Genomic DNA, 27,779 nt, shown 5'->3' on the forward strand with positions numbered 1-27,779 from the left:
CTCATGGACAGTTAGAGAATCAGTTCTAGCAGTCACACTTTGCTTTCACTAGAAGGGTAATACCTACCGGTGACTTCCTTCCTGATACATAAAGCATAACTTCGGTTAACCTATCACTTCTCCAGCGATAATGGAGAACACTGGACCGCACGCAACTGCAGATCCAGAATAGAGGGTGATGTGGTTATGCATGGTCCTGTGTGCTCTTAGGAAAACTAATCATCCTTAATTGGACACTACAGCACAGTTTGGAAAATGGAATGCACAGGAGACCTAAGTGTAGTAACTTGCAATATTTCAGTGAACAGCAGTAGTATGAAATTCTTCAACTTGTCCAGTTGTTGACAGCCATCTCCCGAAACAGCAACGCCATCCTCCTAGAAAATAAAACTTCTGGCTAGTACAGCAAAGAATAGCAGGACATGTAGCACACAGTGATACGTTACAGTGCTTGAATGAGACATCATTTTTAAATCCATTGAGCTAGCAGGTTGCATATTGATAGTTAACTGATAACCCTTGTGGAAAGAATATTGCCACAATGAAATTATGACCCACCACATCCTAAAATCCTAAACAAACTTTCTTGATGTACATAATTCAGTGTCTTCAATGATTGGAGACTGACTAAAGTGTCAGGACATGGATATTTTTTTAAATGTTATTCTAATTCATTTAAATAGTTAGTAGAACAACATGCTTGCAACAACTTGTATTTTCAAATCATAAGAGGTGAAAATGGAGGTCACTGGAGTGGATCATGCAGTCTCCTATCTTTAGAAACAGTCAGTATGTTATGGTGCCAGGTGTCTAATTATGCCTCTGCCATAACGTTTTGAGAGTTGGCAAAAACACTTCCACAGTTCAGTGTTCTCCATTACCACCACTTCTGCTTCATTACCAGCAGTCCAATTCAGTTAATGCAAATGGTACTTACTTTTGTTGAGATATTTCACTAGCCTCTGCCAATTTACTCCCCCCCACCCAACTTTCTTATCTATTTCCATTTTTTTGGTCATCTTCCCCAGTATCCCTTCTCACATATTATGCATATATTAGTAGGATTGCATCTAGTGGTTTAATGACTATTATCACAACCAGTTGTATTCTGCTGAAACTATTTTTATCTTATTTTTATTTAATACTGTCATTGCATTTGTCATTTTGTCTTATTATTCAATAGTGTCATTGCAATTTTAATCTATTCCCTTATTGTTCATTATTTATGCTCAATTGCTTTTGCAATAACCTATCATTATTGATGATGATGATGATGATTACTCTTTAGTGGTGAAGATATTCTCCCCAGGCCTCCACTGAAAAGTGGATACTTGTTGCTCAGATGGACTTTCCTAATAATCAAATGTAAATAAATACATAAACTAAAGGCTGAAGTTATATTAACAAGAGTGTCTTTGTCAGCAGATGGCAGATGCAGGCAGAGTGTTCAGGTCTCCAGAGAATTATTGTACTGAATGTGTATTGGCTAATTACAGGATGGGGGATACTGACCACAAAGAAGATATACCTTACCCAAACCTGAAACAAAGGGTGGAAAAAGCAGTGGGGTAGGAGAAATACTTGATATTCTCCAGTGCAATGATTGGACCATGTGCAAGAGAACCATATAATGTTATAGGCTAGTAGCCAATGATAAAGCAGACTGGTAATCACTAATGAAATATTCTATGTACGATGACCTGAAGAGTGTAGAAAACAAAGCAGTTCAGATCAAAATGAAGGGCTGTGGGCCTACAGTTGTTGTCTGACTGCTTTTGATTTTGGATTGCATTGATTCATTTAAGGTTTGGTACTTTATTTTATCTGCTCTTGTATTACAGTTAGTTTTATTTTTAAATATTGTTTTACCTCAATTTTTTCTTTTTGTAGTATTAAAAGTTCTTCACTAGGGTCAGTTAGAAAATAATTAATTTTCCAATCACTAACTGAAGGAATCCAATCTAGCTAATTACTAAATGTAGCTTTGAAACAGGATTTCTTATTTAACTGCAAGTATTTAAAGCAGCAATATTATTAACTGAAGTATCAATTTGGATTGCATTTATTCATTTAGGGCTTGAATTCTTTCATTTTTTTTGCTCCTATTCTAATTTTTTTTTATTTTAAACTTTGTTGTACCTCAAAATTGCCAAATTTATTGGCTAGTAAACTAATTAGTGAGTGGAGATAAGAAGTAGGATTTATTATATTGCTCAAGTGTTTAGCTGCATTATTATTTAGCTGAAGTGTTGTGTGACTATTTCTGTTGTCTGATAGCATTTTATTTTGGATTGCAATTATTCATTTAAGGTCAGATGCCTATTATTATTATTATTATTATTATTATTGCTGTTATACTTTTATTTTAAAGTTTGTTTTATTCTAAATTTTGATTTACTCAAACCCAGGGATTCAATAAACTCCGTGTAGGCTTCGCACAGCGCCTACATGGAGTTTACATGTTTGTGAGATGGTGCATGGTAGCGTGCAATACATATTAATGAGGGACACCATGCCTATGCTACATTTTGTGTCTCACAACAGTGTTGCTGGCCGTGAAACCTCATAAGAAAACACAGATAGCAATTCTATATAAATGAGAGCTTCTATGGTGCATAGATTTGAGCAGAATGCCAAAATGATCACCAGGGCTTTACACATAGCAAAACCTTGTCAGTGAACATGGATAGCAAGTCCATGTAAGGAAGAGCACCTATGGTGTGTGGATTTGCAGGCAAATATAGCTGTCATTGTGTTAGTGCAACACATCTTCACAGAAGTCAACTAAATTTGAGGACAAATAACCAGGGTAGTAGGGACATATTTGGCATAGATGTCACATAGAAATGTGTTACAATGTAACGCTCACTACTTCTTAGAGTGACAAATGTGGACAAAGCTATAATAATGGGGGGGGGGTAAAGGGCTAGAAATAGGGAAAGGTTTTTAATATTGCACTGACAAACTTAGGAATTTGATAGAATATATAGGTTGTATATTAGCATGAACTTTCTGAAGAGCATGAAGTTTGAAACTCAAATGTCAGTCATCACTTTCTGACTGCACTCTGCAATGACATGCCAATGATTTGCCAGGAAAAAATGTTATGAGGAAAATATCACAAATATATGACAAAATCTGGACATTCTGCACAGATCAGGACAGATGAGAGGTATGTACTCAAATGTATGTAATATTGAGTCCCATCAGTCCAGAGATCATCCCAGTGATACGGCAGGAAGCCAAGTATTTTTTAAAGAAAATATCTAGACATCCTGGGAATATCTGGACAGTTGAGAGGTATGAATGTGAAGTATATGGTCCAAACACAGCATAGGACAGTGTACCTACAGTGCAGTCTATTGTGATATCCCGTTCTTGGCATTCTGAAATGAATCAGTGTTAATGATCTGTAACAGGACATGGGACTGCCATGTAAAATGATCACCCAGGAGAAGTTTGTGTATTGAATATGGACACACAAATGAATTGTAGGAATGAACACAGGGAAACACAGGGAAAGAGTTCAGGTGAAATTCCTGCAAGTACAGCAGAGAAAGGCATATTAATGGAAGATGGTTGTAGCAGCAACACCAAGCACATATCTAGAATGGTACAGTACAGTACAGACTGTACAGTGAAAATATGTTGTCTGTGACTGTCACACAAGGTGACATAACAATGAGGAGGATGTCTGTGTGAGATAAGCATCCTTATATAAATAATGCAAAGGACAACTATCAGGGATCTGACATACCATTGGGATAGGCTACATATTGGAAAGCTGTGCAAGCTGATATACCTGAATATGAGTGTACTCTCAGCAGAGGTCTCCAGCAAAGTGGCCACAGGTAAAGGAACATGGCAAACATTACAAGAACCAGCCACAGTCATGGACAATATCAGAATAATACCACCACTAATCCCATGCCGCTAATGTAACATATGTGATGTGGAGTGATAACAGATGAACCTGCACACACACACACACACACACACACACACACACACACACACACACACATTGAACACTATTATGATACATCCACATTCTATGAGGGTAACCATGCACACTGTCCTGGTACTGTAATGTCTGCAGGAGGTGTTAGGAGGGACACTGCTATACCTGTAGGTTACAGTATGGTCAATACAGGCTACTTGCCTTGTGTGCATTGTATATATATATATATATCTATGTCACAATCCACACTGTCACAAATGATATACATGCCATTAATGTCAAACACCTATGTATGCAGTGTGTGAATAAGCTGAACAGGTAGCACACATGCATCTGGTGTAGCAACTCTCTAAGACCAAGAACACTGTATCAATGGGCCCAGACAATATCCTAGGATTCCATTTAAATAGCATGAAACATGACCTATCAGGCTATTTAGCTGTAATCTCCAAACAGACTTTGTGCCTCATGAATGGAAAACAGCTATCCCTCTGCACAAAGATGGGCCATCTTCAGACCCTGGAAGCTGCAGACCCATAAGTCTCAGTAGTCTTGTATGTAAAGCCATTGAAAGAATTATTATGGAAATAATCAATAGTCATGTAGTAAACCTCCAGACACTGGACCCAACCCAGTGTGGTTCCATCAAGGGTAGAACATGCCTACTCAACATGGTGGACTTCTTTGAAAAGGTAACCAAAGCAAGGGATGAGGGAAACATGGTTCACACTGCCTACCATTACCTGGTCAAGGCATTTGACACAATACCCCACTTAGGGCATTGTTGACAAACTCAAGCGATTAGATACAAACTCGTATGTCACCCAGTGGATAGCCAACTGGCTCACAGACAGGCCCCAGGAAGTTAGAATTGGGGAGTCCACTTCTACAGAGAAGCCAGTCACAAGTGGAGTCCTTTATGGATCAGTCCTTGGAGTGTTCCTTTTTTAGCATTTACTTCTCTGAACTCAAGGCCAATGTCAGTGGTCTCTGGTTGACTACATTTGCAGATGATTGCAAACTAGGAGCTGTCATTGAATCCCACACTGACACAAATGTTCTCCAGGAGGGGCTGACACAGACAAACAACTGATGTCAGAAACATTGACTAAAACTAAATGTCAAGAAATGCATATCCTTTGGGAAGGCATCCATCCCTGGTAACTATCATATTGACAACACACCCCTTAGAGTTGACCCAGTAGTTATGGACACACATAGACAGTAATCTAGCCTTTGACCATCACATGTCTACAGTAGTGAGAAAGTCATTCTACGTTGTGCAACTTATAAAGAAAGGTATGACATCTAGGTCCAAGGAAGTTATTGTTCCACTGTCTTCCGCATTCATCAGACCTATCATTGAGTACAATGCCTCCTTTGGTATGTACCTAACCAGGCATATCCAACAGTTGGAACATCCACAGAAGTTCCTCACTAAAAGAATACAGGGCATAAGTAAAATGTCCTGTGCAGACCACCTCAAGGCCTTATCCCTATATTATGTCTCCTACAGGCTTTTGAGGGGAGATCTAGACCTGGCATACAGGGCATTGTCAGATCCCACTCTGATAGACCTCCTGCATATCCACAAAACAAACAGCACAAGAATTACCCATTCTAAAGACTTAAACCTTGCCTGTGATATAAATAGGACCTGCTGGAAAGACAGGTATGTATCCCATAGACTACCCCGTTTCCGGAACAGGCTCCCCATCCATGTGAAGCAGAGTTCCTCCCTAACCCAATTCAAGTGTAACTTGGACAGTTGGATGGTGAGCAGGAAATTCATGCCTGGTTTGACACTTATGTCTCTAATGGACATAGGCAACCTGTTAATGGTTCCTCTCCCAGGCCCCTGCTTCTAAATGTTTAATCTCCCAACCCCCTGCTTACACTTGTCAAGGGTATCAGAACTTGTCAGAAATTTGTGATGTGTGGCTAGGCTTAAAAATTGCCTTGTGTTCATTAGCTTGGTAAACACCTATGAACCTATTGTTGTTCCACACCATCAGACAGTCATATATATTCCCTAGAAAGAATACCTAGGTATGGCCAATAAGCTCTGTGACAGAACACTGTGACAAAGGTGGTACACTTCATTTACACATCACTGGAAGATGTGTAGGGAGGTACACAAAGAAGAGTGCATTGTACACAGTTATTGGTTTTATGGAGTCTGGAACCCATGAAGTTATTATGGTCGCTGATGTGCTTATCCTTCACATACACAGCATTTGTGTTACAGTTAAGGGAGTAGTCAGCACTGTGACTACATGCTGGTGGATGTACCACTTACCCTCTACCCCAGGACACATGTCATATACCTATAGGTCTGATTATAGGGTGTGATGTCCACATTATACTTGGGTGGTATGTCTGTTTCCTGATTCAACAAATCCTTCATGTGTCTCATCAATGCAGGTGTTGTCATGGCTGTGGCAGCAGTCTCTGATATATGCTGATACTGTCTGTATTATATTAATATCACAGTTGGAGTCAATAATTGCACAAATGCTGTAGTCCGCCAGGCAGCTGTTTAGACATAGCATGTGTATGCCATCTGTGATGCCCATCACTAATCTAATGGGCAGGAAAGAGTCTAGCAGACACCCCTGATGTAACGACATGATCACTGGACCTGAGATGTATATCATGTCACACATTTCATCATAGTGGGATGCCATGTATGTCATACACTGGTCGACCCATTTGGTGATATAGCTGTTTATGGCCACATATGACAGTGTTGATTGAATACCTCAGTGTGGATTTTTGACAAATGCCTTGACCTGTTTAAGTTCCACATGATGATATTGTTGTCATCATGCATGTCCTCCATGCCCTCTTTGAGGATATTTATCAGATGTAATGGACCTGATGTAGCAGTAACAACTCACACAGCTCTGTTGGACATACCTGAAATATTACTAGTGTACATGTAGAGGAGGTCCATGATGACATGTTGGTCTACCTCACAGTCGAGGAGAGATAGGATATCGCTATACATGCATGCATTAGGTGCTGTTCCTCCAACTCAGGTGAATACATATTGATTTATACCCTTGTATGGGAACATAGGCCATGTGGAGGTGGTGTTGAACTGTGTATTCAAACATATCAGGAAGGTGTATGTGCTGGGTCACACCATTGGGTGATCTGTGATGTTGTCACAGCACATTAATTCTGTGTAATAGGCCTGGGTGAAGATAAGCAGTGCATACTGGCTATTGTGATCTGGCCTAGGGTTTTTACACAATCATACATGCAGGTATCATTGAGAAAAATCCCAAGCTGGGGTTTAAACCTTATGTCAGTTGACGGGTAAACAAATGGCTCACTGACAGAACATATTATGTGAAAGTTGGTGAATAAACCTGTACTTCTAGAACTGTCACCATTGGCAAATCCCAGGGAGCTGTGCTTGGTCCTTCACTGTTTGAATTGTATATCTCGACAGTTCAGGCTAAAGTATATGGCCTTTGCCTTACCAAGTTTGCTGATTCTTGCATGATATTTGCAATCATTGCATCCATCAATGGTGATAACATAGTACAGGAGGAGCTAACACACACAGCTGAATGGTGACAAAGGCATATGATCTACGAATAAATGCAGAAATGTGTGTTTGTAATGTCTGTCTGAAAAGTGGAGTTCCTTGTTAATCACAGCATCAACAACAGTCCTGCTATGCAGAAACCCAGTGATGTAAGCAGTGCAAACTCATTTAGATTGCAATCTGAACTTTCACAATCAACTGCCCACACTGCTATTGAAACTCTGTGTTGTGCATATCATGAGTCACACCATCAAACTGATATCTTAGGATTGTATGACAGCAGTCAAACCACATTACAGCACTAATAGAGTATAATGCTCTTTTTTACATGTACCTCACCAGACACTTGTAGCAGCTGGAGAGACCACATGGCTTTCACAGCAAGGTAACACAGGGTATACACACCATGCCATGATGTATGTGGATAGATTGAAAGCCATGTCACTGTAAACTTTATGGTATAGGATGAAGTTATTTCTGCCTGATCCTGCCCTGGTGGGAGCACTGCATATCCAAATATGTGATATAGCTGATGACATCAGCGGTGTCTGTTGAGGAGAAGATGATAGTGCCCACATGCTGGAGTAAAATTCTCTCTGTAATGTCAAGTGGTCCCATAGTGTACTGGTTATCATGTCTGCTTTACATGCAGAAGTTCCTGGATTCGAGCCCCAGCAAAACCAAAATCTATAAACAGCTTGCACACACACACACACACACACACACACACACACACACACACACACACACACACACACACACACATGCACACAGTTGACTGCAGTGAGAATAGAGCCCCTATCTAAGTACACAGACTATAGAATACAGTAACCTTATGCAAGCACCACAGCTCAGGTCTGACTTGGAGTGTCTCAGACAACACTTTATAGCTGATGACATCAGCAGTGCCTATTGAGGAAAAGGTAACAGTGTCCCAGATGCTGGTGTAAAATGCTGTCTGTAATATCAAGCAACAACTCACACACATGCACACACACACACACACACACACACACACGCACACACGCACACACGCACACACGCACACACACACACACACACACACACACACACACACACACACACACACACACATATATACACACAGTCGACTGCAGTGAGAATAGAACCCCTACCTAAGTACACTACAGAACACAGTACTGTATGCAAGCACCACAGCTCAAGTCCAACTTGGTGTGTGTCAGACAGCACTTTATAGCTGATGACATCAGCAGTGTCTGTTGAGGAGAAGATGACAATGTCCCACATACTGGTGTAAAATGCTTTCTCTAATGTCGAGCAACAGCTCACACACACAGTTGACTGCAGTGAGAATAAAACCCACTACCTAATTATAATGACCATAACACAGTACAATACACAAACACCATGGCACAAGTCTGATTTATACAAGAGTGCAGGTGAACTTATAGTAGATGACATCAGCAGGCGATGTGGAAGACAAGAGGTTGGGAGGCCTGTATGAAATAGATGTATGTAGCCATGAGCAAGTATCAAAATACTGGCAATCTGTGTAATTGGAGAAGTAACTGTAGGATACATACATCTGATCTACTGTGTAGACACACACACACCCCCACACACCCACACCCATACACACACACACACGCGTGCGTGCACGCACACACACACACACACACACACACACACACACACACACACACACACACACAGTCGACTGTAGTGAGAACAGAACCCCTATCTGTCTAAGTACACAGACTACAGAACACAGTACTTAACGCAAGCACCACAGCTCAAATCTGATTTATACAAGAGTGCAGATGAACGTTTAGTAGATAACATCAGCAGGCCATGTGGGAGACAAGAGGTTAGGAGCCCTGTATTAAATGGATGTGTAGCCATGAGCAAGTATCAAAATATCGGCAATCCATGTAATTGAAGAAGTAACTGTAGGATACACACATCTGCCCTGCTGTCTAGACACACACAGACACACACAGTCGACTGCAGTGAGAACAGAACCCCTATGTATCTAAGTACACTGACTACAGAGGACAGTACATTATGCAAGTGCCCTGGCACAAGTCTGTTTTATACAAGGGTGCAGATGAACTTACAATAGATGTCATCAGTAGGCTATGTGGTTGACAACAGGCTGTGAAGCCTGCATAGGCACATAGCTTCATAGGTCATATTAGGCTACTAGACTAATTGCATTATGGTCTTTAGAAGCCTAGCTGTGTAAAAACACAAGTACCATTATTGAACATAGTTGGATGGTCATTTTTAGCAGAGCATGTTTGTGAGCAACACCAACTGGCCCTGTCCATAAAGGACATAGGTGCCAGCCCAGAGTTGACTTTACAATCACCCGACCAGTAGTCAATGTTGTACATGAACAGGGTCATTGAGGAGCACTGCTTCAATGCAGTGGGAACCTATTATAGAGGAGTGTGAATTATTGTGGGATATATCTGTCTCCACAGCATGTTCACTTTATGTCCCAGGCTAGGTTGAGAACCCTGGGGCAAATTATAGTTGTCTCATTTGAATTGCAGATGTCCATCATTTACTGAAGGCCAGGATCTGAGACTGCTCTACAGGACAGCCATAGGTCACCTCTCAGCAGCCTGCATGATACCGAGTACAGTGGCAGCTATGTCACTCTTTCCATGTATATGCATATACATGCATATTTGGAGACCTGGGAGTCTCTCAGGCACAGCCCTGTGTTATCTCCTGTTGCCACAGGTGTCTGGTGAGGTACAGAAAGATGTGAGCATTGTACTCCATTATTGGTGTGATAAGGGCAGAGTACAGCAGAGGTATGACTACACCGGTCTTAGATGTGATGTCCATATGTATGATGTGTGCAATGCAGATTGTGTGTCACCACTATGGGTACATAGCGTTGAAAGTGTAGATTGCTATCAACATGTTTTCCCAAGTCTCACAACACTGTGTTTGAGCTTAGGGAGGTGCTATGTATATCATAATTAGCAGGGTACTTCATTGATAAAAATTAGAAAGGGGCATTGTGTGCTTAAAGTTCAGTCCATGAGTATGTCACCAATCAGTCTGTGTTAGCCCCTACTGTAATATGTTACCATCATTGGAGGACTCTATATGAGTGCGTCCAGTTAGCAAATCATTTGCAAACTTAGTAAACCATAGGCCAGCTACTGTTGTCTGTGCTTCAGAGAAGTATTTCCCAAACAGTTGAGGGCCCAGCACAGATCCTTGTGGTATTCCACTGTTGAGTGGGCTAGTGGTGGAGGTGCAGTCCTTAACTTTGAGAGTGTGTGTTCTGTTGTTGAGTCAGTTGGCTCTCCATCTAGTACTGTATGGCCTAATTCCCAGATGAGAGATCTTCACTATGAGACATGAATGGAGATAGTGTCAAAGGCCTTGGATAACTCAACAAAGGCAATCCTGTTGTTCCTCATTCAGGTCTTTGTGATTAGTATCCAAGAACTGCACAAAGGTCAGTAAGCAAGATCTAACCTTGCCAAACCCAAAATGGGTAAGGTGATGTGTGTTGAAGGTCATCTCTGTCCCTGTGGATATGGTCCATGCTGATTCCTGCAGTAGCCATGTAGGTAAGGCTTTTTAGGCATATGGGTCAGTACTTGTACTTCTGCATGTTGGCAGATTGATGTGCATTACATAGCACACAGCATTTTATATTACATTTGGTAGTGTGGTTGATATATGTGTGGAAAAAGTACTGAGACCCCAGGGTTGCTGTGCTTGGGGGGAGGTGCCAACACATGGATGTATTTTAAATATATGATATGCAGTTAAGGCCTCAGTTTGCAATGTTTCTACATGTACTTTCATGTCATACAAAAGAAGTAGATAATAAACAGCAGAAACACAGTATGATATATATACATTTCCATAGCTCGAGGAGCAGCGGGATTGCACAACAGTTAGCAAAGTGTATAAGAATGTGAGATATACCTGTCTGTACATTGCTAAGCACTGTGCAAATGTAAGCCGTATTGCTAAGGTCTGTGGAATGCACCTGCTACTTAACTGACTCTGTGGCAGGAGGTGTTAATGCAGTGATGCATTCCTTTTAGGGGCCGGATGGTACTGGGTTGGAATACAGCTGTATCTAATACTTTTAACTCCTTTTACTTTACCATTGGTGTGTGATATGCACCATCTCCCAATAATGCATTAATGGAAAGAAATGGGGAAGATAGGACAGTGGTGAAATGGGGATGCTAAAGTCTAACAGTTAGTATTGAATCTCTGGAATATACCTGCTACTTAACTGACAGTGGCAGCACATGTTAATGTAGTTAATGCAATAATACATTCTTTTTTGGGGGCCAGGTGGTACTAGGTTCAAATACAACTGATTCAAACACCTTCAAGTACTTTCTTATTACCGTTGGTATGTGTTGATGTGCAATGCACACCGTAGCACAATAATGCATTAAAGAAAAGAAATGGGGAAGATAGGACAGTGGTGTAATGGCGAGCAAGCAGAGGGAAGAACAAATGCAAATCAATACACTTATGTGCAGGAGGGAGGTAGGAAAGAACCATAGCCATCCATTTCTTCAACAGTAAAAACTGATAATATATGCAGAATATTAGCTGAGTTTGGGCTGTCACCTCCAGAGACAGGGGTGACCACAACACAATCATGTTATATAGCCAATTGGATCGAATCAATTGTGTCAAGAAGACACATGTTCAAAATGAAGAGATATGTATGGGATGATTTTTTTTTTGTGGGACAGGCACCCATTTTTTTTTTTTTTTTTTTTGAAGCGAGAGAGAGAGAGAGAGAGGAATGTTGAGGAGAGATGTAGGTATGTCTGGGTCTGGTAATTTGTGTAGGTGATGAAGCAATTGCAAAGAGACAAGACAAACAAGAGAAGACACGGGGACATTGATGGACAAAAGTGGTCAGTGGACAACATGGATGGAGTGAGAGTGTGGACATCCAGGACCCAAGAACGTCAAACTGGTTGACAGTGAGTATCGAGTCCTAACCCACAGGACTGTCATCACTGTCACTTCACTCCACCACTGGCTGGAGCACTCAATGTCTCCTCCTCCTCTTCCTGGACCTACATAAAATAAGGGAGAGCTGCCCCTCCATCCGGCATAGGCATGCACTAACAGTGCAGCACACAACCCTGGCAGTTCATCAAGGGTGATAAACTCACCACCTCTGCCACGGCTCCTGGAGGAAGCCACTGGCCTATCCTCCAGGGCAGATCTACCTGAGGGGGCAGGTAGTGCAAAAGCAGCAGAGGTGGTATTGCCAGGTTGGCTCCCAGATGTGCTGTGCAATGGTGCTGGGGTCAGCAGAGTGGGGGCAGGTGGACCCTATGGGCAGACCTACCTGTGCTGTGGAGCATTTCATGATGTGGTACACATGGATGACATGGACACATTTTGATGACATATATTAAAAAAAAGAGAGAGATAAGGGTTGGGGTGAGAGAAAAAAAGAGGTAAGATTAGTACCTTCAAATGCATTTGAACCTAGTACCATCTGTATTAATTAATGCATTAATACGATTATTTGACACTATTATCTTAACCTTTTCTTTTACTACTGCCACCCCCTAACAGATGACTTATTACTTTTAAGGCTAGCAGCTCCTAACAGATGCACACCATACTACAGACTGCAGCAAGTATTCCTTTACATGCGCATATATTGCACATATGCATGTTCCAATTATACAGATTACAGTTTACAGCAGGGTATCCGTGCCACTGGTATAGAGCTTTTAGTTAAAATCTTTAAGTTACACATAACTGAAGAATTAACAGTTATTGTATAGGTGGGAAGTGTGGTATTTGAACCCACCACCTCTGACTAAAGTCTAATATTGTACTCTTGGTTTCTGCTACAGACTAATGCATGCATACTTGCTTTTGCAGTTGAGCTATGCATGCTCAATTTGATACAAATGTATAAAATACCAAAATAACTATCTTTAATTTTTATTGCTACAATAACATTACTTTTCTGCTGCATACATACCACATGCCTCCCTAATCCTCAACAATCTAGTGGCATGGGTCCTAACATTGCACTCCCTCTCCATGGCAGCTGTGGAAAAATAGAACAGAACAGAATACCATTATGAATACCAGTCTTTCCTATATTCAGCTTTTAAGCCTTACAAGTACTCTCTGTAGTTGATACTCACACATGTTTGGGATGACCTCTGTCCTAAATTCCTTGATCAAAACAGCGGGGGTAGCCCTCTTCCTTTGATGTAGGTCACTAAAGTGGTGCCTACCTTGGTTACCAGTGTGGGGAATACTGGTGGCACTGGTCACAGCCCAGGCCAAACTATCCCAAGCCTCTGACTTATACTAGGACAAAGAATAGTCCCCCTGCAGCAACCTGGCACTGTGGTGTTTCACAAGGAGCCCAACAAAAATCTTCGGCTCCTGGATACCCCATCTCTGAGCCCTAAATCACACACCCTCTCCACAAATGCCTGCTATATCTTCCACAGATCAAAAGCAATGGAGACCAATGGTTTTCTGACAATTCCAGTTATCACATTTACTGGGAGTGTGCACACTGTTTGAAAATGTTGTGCACTGCTTATTATCATGCAAACACAGTGCTTGGGGGTGGGCAGTGCTGAGCAATGTGTTTGTGCGATGGTAAGCGGTGTGCAGGAGTGGCAAGCAATGTTGTTTCAAGGTTATTTGATGTACAGGCACTTGTGTAAGTGTGTTAATTAAATGTGAAGGCCATACCAGTCCAGATAGCAGAAATATACTTACAGGAACATAGTACACTGTATACCCACGGTCATACATTTGATAATAAATGTGGTAAAATATAGATAAATAAATAAAGAAATAACTGACACAATATTAGTGTCTCAGCCCTCATACATATAGTTAATATCAGCTACACTATGTCAAGTGTTATAAGTGACAGTGACTATAATGGGAAGTAAAGTAAAATAACAGTAAAAGTGTATGGAATATGCTGTATTTGAACCCAGGACTTTGTGTACGGCTGTCCTACACCTGTTGCAACAACAAGGTTAAGAAAACACGTGTCTATGTAAACTGCAATGTTACAACAGTAAAACAAAGGTTGCACACCTTCTACTAGAACCCAGGACCATCTGTACTCCACCCTCCACTTATACCTGCTGCCACAGGATTAATTACATGATCTTGCCTATTTTACTATTCATTCTTAAGATCTTGCTGTTAACCTTCATGCACCATCATTTAGTGGGTTTGTGTGATGCCCAGTAGTATTAATTGAATGCATCCGTTTTGTACTTTTAGCTGTCTGAGTCTCGTCTGCTCCTGGACTCCAGTTTTGAGCACTGCTGCACTTTGTGCACACTAGATAAACACAGCCAAACCTGACAAGTCATTTTCCTTCAATTCCCATGTTTGCACTGAGCGGCTCAGCACATAAATATGGGAAAAGAAAAAAAAAGAGAGAAAAGGATTTGAACCCAGTACCATCTAGCCCCAAAAAGGAAAGTATCAGTGGATTAACACGTACTGTCACAGAGTCAGTTAAGTGCCAGGTGTGTTTCATAGACTCAGTAGTAACTGTCAGACTTTAGTAATGCAGCTTGCATTTGTGCACTGCTAAGAAGCTGCACAAACCAGTATATCTTGCATGTGTATACACTTTGCTAATTGTTGCACAATGGAAAACTACATATTATTAAGTATTACTGCTGTTTATTGTCCATTTCTTGGGTATGACATGACATTAAATATGGAAAGATTAAAAAATGAAGGCCCTATCTCACAGTATGTCACATATTTACAATACAGCCATGTGTTGCCCCCCCAAGCACTGCAACCCTGGTGTCTCAGTACTTTTTCCACACATATATCACCTACACTATAGAAAGTAATATCAAATGTTGTGTCATATGCAATGCACATCAATCTGGTAACATGCAGAACTACAACTATTGACTCATAAGCTTAACAAGCCTTATCTGTAGGCTACAGAAGGGATCAACATGGACCTTATCCACAGGGACATAGTTGACCTTCAATACACTGAGTTGACCCATTTTGTGTTTGTCAAGGATAGATCTTGCCTATTGAACCTCATGGACGTCTTCTTTGATACTGACACCAAAGACCTGGATGACAGATAACAGGGCATACCACCTATGTCCTGTTATCCAAGAACTTTGACAATATCCCCCATTCATGTCTCATAGTGAAAATGTCCCATCTGGGAATTAAGCCATACAGTACTAGCTGGATAGGCAACTGGCTCACCAGTAGAACACATACTCTCAAAGTTGGGACTGTACCTCCACCAGTATAGCCCACTCACCAGTGGAATACCACAAGGATCTGAGCTGAGCCATCAACTGTGTGGAAACTGTTTCCCTGAAGTGCAGCCAACAGTAGGTGGCCTATGGTTTACCACATTTGCAGATAACTGTTATTTCGACACACTCATATAGATTCCCCCAATGATAGTGGCATATTACAGAAGGGGCTGACAAAGACAAATGATTGGTGCCAAACTCATAGACTGAACTTTACAGCAAACAATGGCTCATTGTCCCCTTTTGCATTGTAGTACCCCTGCTAATTATGATATACATAGCACCCCTCTCATTTCAAACACAGTGTAGTGAGACTTGTGAACACAAGTTCATAACAATCTACAGTTTCATCATTATGTGTCCATAGTGGTGAGAGGCACATTCTGCATTGCGCACATCTTACGTATGGACATCACATCCAAGACCAGGGAGGTTATAGCTCTGTTGTACTCCACCCTTATCAGACCATTAATTGAGTACAAGACTTCCTTCTGTCTGTACCTCACCAAACAACTGCAGCAAATGGAGAAAAATAGAGGTCTGTGACTGGGAGAATGCAGGTCCTTAAAACATTACATACATGGAAGGACTACAAGACCTGTCACTGCACTCAGTTTCTTGCAAGCTGCTGAGAGGTGACCTACACCTCACCAACAGAGAAGTCTCAGACCCTGCACTACTGGAAATCCTGGACATCTGCAAATCAAATGGGACAGGAATAACTTGGGCCACAGTTCTCAACCTAGCCTGTGACATAAACAGAACATGCAGGGGAGACAGATATATCCCCCAGAGAATCACACTCCTCTGTTATAGGCTCCCAGTGCATGTGAAAAAGTGCTCCTCAATGACCCTGTACAAGATCAACCTTCACTACTGGTTGGGTGATTGTAAAGTCACCTCTGGGCTGGCATCTGTGTCCCTCAGAGATGAGCCCAGTTGTTGCCGTCAACAAAATTGCTCTGCTAACAACCATCCAAATATGCTTAATAAGGGTACTTGTGTTTTTACAATGCTGGGCTTCTATTGCTACATGTATACTGACAACCATGCACTCATAAAAATTACAAATACAATATGTGAGAGATGCAACTATACAATGAATCTAGAATAAATGCTCTCGCTCTCTCTCGGGTAACAACAAACCAGATATCAAACAGGTTGCCAACACACACACAAACACACACACACACACACACACACACACACACACACACACACACACACACACACACACACACACACATTTCACCTCCTCAACAGACCAAGTGCACAACACATAACCCCACATATGCAGAGTAGTTATTAGAAGCTTACCAAAAGAGCAGAGACCTCGCAAATGCAAACCTTCTGCACATATTACAGTCCCAACAGACCCCATTACACATTAAAACAAATGTATCAGTGTGTCAGCCATAAAGCCCTTAAGGCAAAACATCTGAAATCCAATGTCTTGGTCATAGGCAAATCCATAGAGACGTACAGATTTCCCCCTTGCTTGGTTGTACAAGGAGAAAGTCACGTTCAGCTGCCTGTCAGGTGCCAGGATCTGCCAACAACAAGCACAGCTACACCTCTGTGGTACTCCATGTTGAAGTCAGTGACTTGAAATGTACCTCACTGGGCTATATGAAGAGAGATATGACTGAGCTCTCAGATTATCTGTCCCAGACAGATATGTCCATAGCCCTTAACCAGCATTTTACCTTCACCAAGCATGATGCCTCAGTACAAACAAAATAATCGACTTTAACAAATGGTGCTTAGCTACTGCTGTCAATCCAGGGGGATTTAGTATTTGTCAGCCTGGGATGATATAGTCAACAGACCATGCTGCTTTGCTAGGGATAGTCTTTATCTGTCACCTCTTGCATTTCAATTACTGGCCAAGGTACTTGCCTCCCACATAGTGCCTTTTTAGGCAATGCTATAAGAACAAAATTCCTGAGGAAAAAAACCTCAAAAGACAAACTCAAGGCTATTCTGCTTAATGCTAGGAGTGTAAATCAGAAACTATACTGAATGGAGGCACAACTTATTTGGGAATATGTCAATGTTTGTGCAGCCATAGAGACATGGTTTAGGGCCATGGAGAGTACTCCAGCCATGAAAGGCTACAATGTCTTCCACACGTTTAGGCCGCAAAAATGACTGTGAAAGAAATAAAGGAGGAGGAGGTGTATACGTCTTCATGAAAAACAAATACACCTCAAGGCTGGTTAAGTAGTATGACTCCCTAGAGTTACTCCAAGGAAAGACCCCCCCCCTCCACATTATTGTTAGCTACAGGTCCACCAACATGAACCATGAAAACTACACAGTGCCTTCCTGGACCTACTTGAGTCACTCATAATGCAGCCAGACACCCTAGGCATGGGTGACTTTAACTATCCTTCCATCAATTGGGATACATATATGAGCTCAAACACACACACTCTAATGTTTCTGCACTTTGTAAACACAAATGCTCTGGAACAGTTAGTCTGCACCCCCACAAGGGGATGGAATGTCCTTGACCTAGTACTCATCAACAAGGGAGATCACTGCACCACCCCATGAGTGAGACCCTCCCTGGTAAGATCTGACCATAAATTAGTCATGTTCAATGTAACAATCGTACCTGACCCCCGACCCCCCCGGATCCAAAAGGTTGAAAAGTTCTCCAAAGCAAACTATAGTTTCCTATGTGATGGCATACATAGTATCAAACCTCCTGCCTCCACTGATAGTAAAGACTGCTATATGAAGGTGTACACAAATGCCCTGTATAAACAGCTTTACAAGTGTATAGACTTAGCCGTACCAGAACAGATAAAAACTTGCTCATGAAAAAACAAGCCACCCTGGTGGACAGCTAGCATAACTAGATTATACAACATGAGAAAGAAACTGATGTCCAGGAATGAGAGTGAACAGTCTCAGCAGAAGAACACCCTCCATAGCTTGAACAAGCAAATGAGACATCTTGTAAAGTCCTCTAAAGGTAATTATGAAACTAAATTAGCATCCATAGTTAAGGATGATACCCGCGGTGGTGGTGCTGCGGTAGCATTGTCGCCTCACAGTAAGACGCTGTCTGGTTCGATTCTCAGCTAGAGTGTCTTCTGCATGGAGACATGCATGAATGGGTGTACCTTCATTGAAGTTTGTGCGTCAGGCCTGGCAAGCCAGTACGTAAAAATCAACTGCCAATTATTAGCAGACCGGAGTTCCGCTGTGGCGACCCCTAACTGGGAAAAGCCGAAAGACACAAAAAAAAGTTAAGGATGATCACAAGGCATTCTTTAGCTATGTCTGTAATGTAAAAGGGAGGGCCCAGCTTTGCACCAAATTCATAGTGGACAATGCCAGTCATACTGAATCTAAGGACATTGCCAACCTGTTAGCGGACAGGTTTAGCAACAATTTCACACCCCTGTTTCCAGTAATCATACCCCAAAGCATACGTGTTACCAGTTATGTACCTATTATCTCCAAAGGACAGATCATAATTGCACTCACCAAAGCCAAAAACACAGCCTCTATGGACTGGATAACATCCTAGGCTGCTTACTAAATGGTGTAAAGCAAGAATTAGCAGATCCACTAGGTAATCTCTTCAACCACAATTTAAGTACTGGCTCTGTCCTGGCAGAGTAGAAAACTGCAACCATACTCTGCTTGCACAGAGGGGGGTCCCTCAACTGACTCAGGTAACTATAGACCCATAAGCCTGATCAGCCTTCTCTGTAAGGCCATGAAGAGAATCATCTTGGACCTTATCAACAAGGACATTGGTGACCTTCAAACTCTTTATCCAACCCAGTTTGGCTTCATTAAGGGCAGATCATGCCTGTTAAACCTAGTGGAATTGTTCAAGAGTGTCACCAAACCCCTGGAGGAAAGCAAATCCATACATACTGCCTATCTCGACTTTGTCAAGGGCTTTGACACAATACCCCACTCAGGCATCCATAAAAAACCTCACCCAGCTGGGGATTAACCCATACATCATTAGATGAGTAGCCAACTGGCTCACCAACAGAATGCATGCAGTCATACTTGGGGATTCCACCTCTACCAGCACACCTGCTACCAGTGGTCTTCCACAAGGGTCTGTGCTGGGCCTCCTACTGTTTGGAATCTATTTCTCAGAAATTCAGGCAATAACAGATGGCCTGTGGCTTACCAAGTTCACTGATGACTGTAAACTATGTGCAATCAGTGAATCCCCAAACTATGTCAGCAATGCTATAAAATGGGCTTACATACATAAATGATTGTTGCCAAAGCCACAAACTTAAACTTAACCCAAAAAACATACACTATTATCCCTTTTGGCAAAGGAGAGGTACCTGCAAGTTGCACTATTAGTAATACCCCCTAAGTTCCAACACAATGGTGAGAGATTTGGGAATGCAGGTTGATAGCAACGTCAGCTTTGATCATCATGTGTCGACAGTCATAATGAAGGCCTTTTATAGGTTCATAGGTTCATACTAGACTAACTGCCCTTGTGGACCATTTTTAAGTCTAGCCAATTACCCTAAGTGAGAATCAAACCCTGCACCTTGTGTCTGTAAGGTAAACACCTTAACTATTAAGCCAACCTCCCTCCCTAGGTTTTATGTTGCACACCTCATAAGCAAGGCCATAGCATCCAAGACTAAGGATGTTATCAATCCACTGCACTCATCTGTCATCAGACAAACAGTACAGTACAAAGCTCCCTTTTGCATGTACCTCACCAAACAACTGAAGCAGCTGGAGAAACCTAAGAGGTTTCTCACCAAGAAAGTTCAGGGACTTCAACACATGACCTACATGGACCTACATGGACAGACTGAAAGCCCTGTCACTCTACTCTGTATAGTATAAACTGCTGAGAGGAAATTTGTTCCTGGTTTACAGAGCACTCTTGAACCCTGCCTTAATGGAAATGTTGCACCTCCACAAATCAAATGAAACAAGACTCACTCACTGTAGGGATCTTAACCTAGCCTGCAACATCAACAGGACATGCTGGAGAGACAGATATGTCTCCCAGAAATTGCCACCGCTATGGAACAAGTTCCCAATTCATGTGAAACAGAGCTCATCAATAACCCTATTTAAGAGAAATTTGGACAATTGGATGGGAAATTGTAAAATTACCCTGGGGGTTTCACCTATGTCACTCTTAGCTAGGGGCAACCAGTACTGATCATGGATTCGCAAATATCGACTACATATCTTGGTCTGTAAGGGAACAATCTTGCAAATCTGCTAGGCATGAAAAGGCCTTAGGGCCATTAACCTAGTAACCTGCTATGAACCTAGTAGTGTCATATGAACCTATACAGGCCTGCCAACATCTTGTCTCACAAAAGTCCTGCTGCTGTCATGTACTGTAAGTTCAACTGCAGTCTTGCAAAAGTCACACTTGTGCTGTAGCATTTGCATTATGTTTTGTAGTCTGTGTACTTAGGTAGGAGGTCTATTCTCACTGCAGTGAACTGTGTGTGTGTGTGTGTGTGTGTGTGTGTGTGTGTGTGTGTGTGTGTGTGTGTGTGTGTGTGTGTGTGTGTGTGTGTGTGCGTGTGTGTTTGTGTGTCTATGTGCCTGTGTGTCTGTGTTTGTGCTCTTGCTTGACATTACTGAGAGCATTTTACCACAGCACATGGGACACTCTTATTACCATATTCTCAACAGACACTGCTCTGTACTAGCTTTGTGTCTTGGTCTGTCAGACATGTGTGAGCCATGCACGGTAGAGTGGCAGTTCATCATTGCTGATATATGACCACGAGGATGCCATTCCCCTCCCAGCAGATGTTCAATGACAAACACTGCTCATTCCATGAAAAACACCACTCAGTCCATCACAGACACCCCTCATTCCAACATGTCATTCATCTAATCCAGTGAATTGGCAACACAGTAGAGGCAGTCACACATCAGACTGCCCCACATCCACAACCCTGAGCATTTGTCTGGAGCACCTATGGGAACATGCCTGTGCCTACATGACAGCCCTAAGCATATGTTGAGTGGCATGGGAAGTGACACCTGCACCAGGTGGAGAAGAGACAGTAGGCCCCCTCCGAGAACCCCTATCAATCCTCCTGTGTGGCACCTCACCCACGTTTTGGCTGCGGCCAGATTCAACAGGCACTGAGATGCAGTAGCCACACTTCCCTGATCAATGTCCTTGCTCTCCACCTGTCCATTATCTGTGGGCTCAGTGGAATGGGTAGGCATAGGCTTACTAGTTGTGTCCAATGGAAATGCATGGGATGGCTGAATATCAATCTCTGTGTCAGATTCAACCTCTGCACCCCCGAACTATGCCTCAATTTTGCCACCATCATCATCAGAGTCTGCTGATACACTGACATCACAAGGCCCATACTCCCACTGTCATGATCACCTGTGATAAAAAGCAAGAAATACAGAAATACATTAATAACTGCAGTACTATTGTGCAATATATGCTAACAAACTAATAGTACTGCCACTTTTACAGGCAGTACAGCAACAGACACAACAGGCATAAGATCAAAATCACACACAGCAGTACTGACATAAAAATATTTGGCTTACCATCTGCAGAAGATATACTGCACTGTACTCCAGACAGTACTGGAAGAAGTTAAGCAAGAGGTAAGGGCAACATCATCACAATTAACAATAGCACAGGGGTAGTACATTTAACCCTTTATATGTGCATTAAGTCTAGTGCCAACAAGAACGTGGCTGACAAATCCAACCTAAGCTTATAACTGTAGCAATCTTCACCCCCCCCCCAAAAAAAAGACATGTGACACAGAATTAACTTATTAATTTCATTTGTTTTACTATACAACAGTATTCAACTGTTCAGATAACAAAGCCTACCTGGAAGCTCCTCTTGGAACGTGCTTGTTGTCTCGGAAGGTGTTGCACCAACATCCTGTACATGCTGTCCTGCACTCTCTTGGGAGCTGGATCTCTGATCACTGGGGGTTAATGGGGGTTCCATACCAGCCCATTCCCTGGTAGCCATTCGGTCACGGCCCACTGCAGCTGCTAGCCTGTATACAGCAGTGATCATGTCAGTGGCTCTGTGGCACACCTGTATGTATGTTCTATCTCCCCATGCCCTTTCCAGGAGAAAAGCACCCTGTTGCTGAAACCTGTCCACGATTATTTGATTTTTCCGCATTGGTGAAGATGGGTTTACGTGGATTGACACACCTGAGTGGCATACTTGTAGGTGTCCTAAAAGACAACAGAAGTATAATATACATAAGTATCACATAACTACAAAATAACTGTTTCCAGATAAAACTGAAAAGGTAGCCAGTCAGTAATGACCACTGGAGAAACATAAAACAGTCTACAGATGTGAAATACTAAGAACAGGCAGGACGCAAAACAAGGAGAGGAACAAAAGCAACATATCCTTGTTTGGGACAATATCATAACAACAAGCGATTAGATGATCGAACGTTGTTATATCAACCCCTAAATATCGAATACTCAAAAGAGTGAACAACCAGAACAGTGATATTTTCCCAGGGAAAAAAATCGCTGTTCCCAAAAAAAAAAAGCACTACATAAAGTACACCCCCTCTACTCAAATATACTAACTCCGTGAGCACACTATAGTGGAGGAAATGGAACAACCCGGATGGCCGGCCCAGCGATTTCTTTCCCTGGGAAAACATTAGCTGATTCGGCCATTCACTATTTTGCCATTTCAACACTTAGTGTTGGAACTAACAGCATTCGATCATCTGATTGTTCACTGAACTAAAGTAGACCCCCTTGTTTCTACCATTACAGTAACTCACTTTTGCTCCCCCACAAAAGAACAGTCCATTCTTGTTTCTGCCATAACAGTAACTCATCTTTGCTCCCCCACCCCACAAAAGCACAGGCAAATGACCCATTTTGCTAACAAAACATCTTTGAAATGCTAAAAGTGCTATCAAAGGACCTGTCCCTGAAACGTTTGTACATACTTATCACACAGCATTCCATTTTCATGTATTGTCAATCATGTGTACCTCTGAAATGGATTGACAAGCATGCCCATGCCATCAGTGCACTTCTAACTAATGCATACAGATGAAAGTGTAAAAGCCTTTGCTTCACATTATTCTTAAATACATTCCAGCATATGCAGTATATAGGTGACAAAATAGAAGCATACCTGCTGAAGTTCAGTACTCCTCTGTACAGAAATATCCTGAAGAAAAAGTGTTTTTGCAGTCTTTCAAACATATACATCTCTCCTCAGTATCAGTTTGGAAAGCTACACATTTGCTTTTTTAAAAGGGTGTAGATTATTAATGGATTGCAACTGTCTTTGTCTGTGATTCACAGATACTACTTACAGTATAAGAAGCTGAATTGCATGTTAATCAACCAAGCCAGCATGGTGGATCTATTCAACAAGCTATAAAGCATCCATGCAGACTCCATGCTGTTTTTTCCTGCAGATGTCAAACCTTTTGGAGTACAGACATGGAAAGTCTACACAGATGGAATGTTAGGGGCTGCTGCTGCTTTAATCCATTTGTATGTGCTAGAGGCTGAAACCAATGCTGCTACTGCTGCCTAATAGGCCTAGACTGAGAAGGAGAAGAGTTTTCAAGCCATGTTTAACTTATCACAACCTACATGATGTGGAAATTGCAGAGTGCTACAGGATGGGCAGGTGCACACTATAGGAACTCTGACTTCTACTGCCCTCAACTCAGAGCCAGAGCCAACCGAGAGGAACCCTTTTTACAGTGGAAAATAAGGTATGTGTAGCCCTTAGAATCTTAGCTACAGGTACCTTTCAGAGACAAACAGGGGACATGCTGGGAGTGTCAAAGGCATCAGCATCCAGGATGCTCCACCATTTCCTAGATGATATGCTCTAACATGCCATTGAGCACATATAGTTTCCCCATAGCTCTGAGGAGACAGCCAGAAATATGCAACTGTTCTACCAGGTAGCGCACTACCCTGAAGTACTGGGCGACATAGATAGCACTCATGTAGACATTAAAGCATCACTTGGGAAACAGGGTAGGCTCTACATTAACAGAAAGGGCTACCATAAACTGCCAGGTTGTGTGTAATGCCAAGGGAATCATCTTGAATGTGAGTGCTGGCAACCCTGGTAGTTACCACGACTCCCATATCTGGCACACCTCCTAACTGTACCAGATATTTACTAAGAGGTTATCTCACAGCGTCATTTATTGGGGGATGCAGGCTGTGCATTGGAACTGTGGCTGATAACACCCGTCAGAAATGCACGCACACACTCACACACACACACACACACACACACACACACACACACACACACACACACACACACACACAGAAGAACATCACAATCAGGCACATGCCCAAACCAGAAATGTCATAGAGCATGTGTTTGAGTTGTTGAAGTCACAGTTCCAGTGCCTAGACACATATGGGGGAGCCCTGCAGTATAATTCATGGACAGGTACAGAAATATTCACATTATGTGCCATGCTACACAACATAATCCTGGGGAAACAGCTGCAACAGGCTCAGCAAGGGGAAGGGGCACACATCCCACCACCATTGTCAATTTCACCACAGTCACAGGGAGATGGGGTCAGAAGGGGAACCACCAACTGCTGTGTGTGTAGGCAGACATAGGCGTGCTCAGTATGCCCTTACATTGGCTAAGAGAGAATGCATAGCACACTCACTCACCATCTAGGGGCCTAAAACCTTCTTCCTACTCGCATACATATTTTAACATTAATGGCAGGTAACTCACACAACCTTCACCTTCCCATGTATTGACTGTGCACTGCTTGCATCAGACAGAATCAGCCCTGAATTAACACTGTGGCAACTGCTGCATTTACAAGCTAAGTCTTGAACCTGGAGTGTATCGTTTAATAATATTATCGCATATCTTTGTATTTAATCCCTTGGTATAGTACGCAAGTAAAAGGTGAGATATTTGTACAGAAATTACCTTAACATGTGACAGCAGACACTTATTTGACTTATATGTGTCTATTAGTAAGTAGTAAGCCTCAGGCATCAAAGATTCACATAGTCATACCTATCAAAAATACTGATGATCACTGCATGCCCTCTGTTTAGCACCATATGTGTGTACTGGAAAATCACTAAAAAGAGAAGTTAGAAAGTAATGATCCATATTGCAGTTTCTGACTTCACAGCACTCACAAGATCAACAACAGGTAGGATGCAAAATAAGGAGAGTAACAAGAGTAACATATCCTCGTTTGTGCCATAACAGTAACTCATCTTTGCGTGCCCCAAAAGAACAGTCTGTGCTTGTTTGTCCCATCCAACCTGCCCTTCAGTTGTTGAAAACTGCATATCATATTATTCCCAGTTAATATCGTCACACATTTTAAGGCTAATGATATAGAACGGCTTACATATACTGCATGTGTCAGCGTACTGGTCAGATAACTGATAAATGACCGAGAAACACAGAAAGGTATGACAGATATATATATATATATATATATATATATATATATATATATATATATATATATATATATGCAAGCAATAATCATAGCAGGTTAATAAATTTAATATATATAATATAATAAATTTAATAAATGTGTAAATAACAGTTTATGGTTTGCTATCAGTGTACATTCTGTTGCAGTTGGTTGTGTGAAGAATGACTTCATTTCTTTGCTGCAAAGCTGTTTGTGTGATAAAGAGGGATAAGGCACCCATCCTGTTTTCTGAAGTTGCATTGGAGTGAGATTTCACATCCACAAGTATGTAGGAATACCTCATGTGTACTAACATTTTCTACTGTGTATGTCATAGATTGCTTTTCCTCATTTCAAGTATTTCTCCCTTTTTTACTGGATAAGTAGTCCACCCAGAAAGTAGACAGCCAAAAATAGAAACTGGGTACATTCAAGCAATGCTATTTCAATATCATGTAACCAATCCTGTGGCAGCAGGTAGAAGTGTAGGGCTGGAATACAGATGGTCCTCGGTTCTAGTACAGTGTGTGCAACTTTTGTTTTACTGTTGTGACATTGCAGTTTATAGCAATGAAATGAAACATGAACAACTGTTATTTCAACTCTCTTGTGGCAAAAGGTGTTAGTGTAGGACTGTCATGCACATGGCCCTGGGTTTGAATACAGCATGTTACATATACTTTTATTGTTGTTCTACTTCCCATTATAGTCACTTTCACTTATAACACTTGACATAGTATAGTTGATAATTATATGTATGAGAGCTGAGACACTAATATTGTGTCAGTTATTTATTTATTTATCTATGTATTATCACATTTATTATCAAATTTGTGACTCTGGGTATACTGTATACTATATTCCTGTAAGTATATTGCTGCTCTCTGGACTACCATGACCTTCACATTTTGTCAAACGCACATACACAACTGCCTGTATATCAAATAACCTTGAAATTGCATTGCTTGCCAATGTTGTGCACTGTTTACCATTGCTCACCATGTTTGCAAGAGGGTGCACAGTGCGCAACAATTTCAAACAGTTTGCACACTCCCAGTAAATGCAATAACTGTAATTGGTGGGAAATTCATGATAGATATGGCAGGCATTCGTGGAGATAGTGTGAGATTTTAGAGCTCAGAGATGGGGTGTCCAGGAGTCCAAGATTTTTGTTGGTCTCCTAGTGAAACACCACAGTGCCATGTTGCTGCAGGGGGACTATTCTGGGTCCCAGTATAAGTCAGAGGCTTGAGAGAGTTTGTCCCAGGCTGTGACCAGTGCCACTGGTATCCCCTGCACTGGTGAACAATGTAGGCAGCACTACAATGCCTCTGGAGGAGGAAGAGGGGTACCCTCAATGCTTGGATCGAGGAATTTGGAACAGAGGACATCCCACAGATGTGTAAGTATCAACTACAGAGAGTACTTGTAAGGATTGAAAGCTGAATATAGGCAAGACTGGTGTTCATAATGGCATTCTGTAC

At 41.8% G+C, this 27,779-nt stretch overlaps 1 protein-coding gene across 1 annotated transcript in view; it reads left to right on the forward strand.

The window, feature by feature from the left end:
- AMHR2 (anti-Mullerian hormone receptor type 2) overlaps positions 1–27,779 on the forward strand; it is a 744,441-nt gene that overhangs the window by 631,240 nt on the left and 85,422 nt on the right. The window lies entirely within an intron of this gene.

Source organism: Protopterus annectens, chromosome 9.part0 (genome assembly GCF_019279795.1).
Source record: "Protopterus annectens isolate FY-2018-M chromosome 9.part0, PAN1.0, whole genome shotgun sequence".
In the NCBI taxonomy this organism is placed as follows: Eukaryota; Metazoa; Chordata; order Ceratodontiformes; family Protopteridae; genus Protopterus; species Protopterus annectens.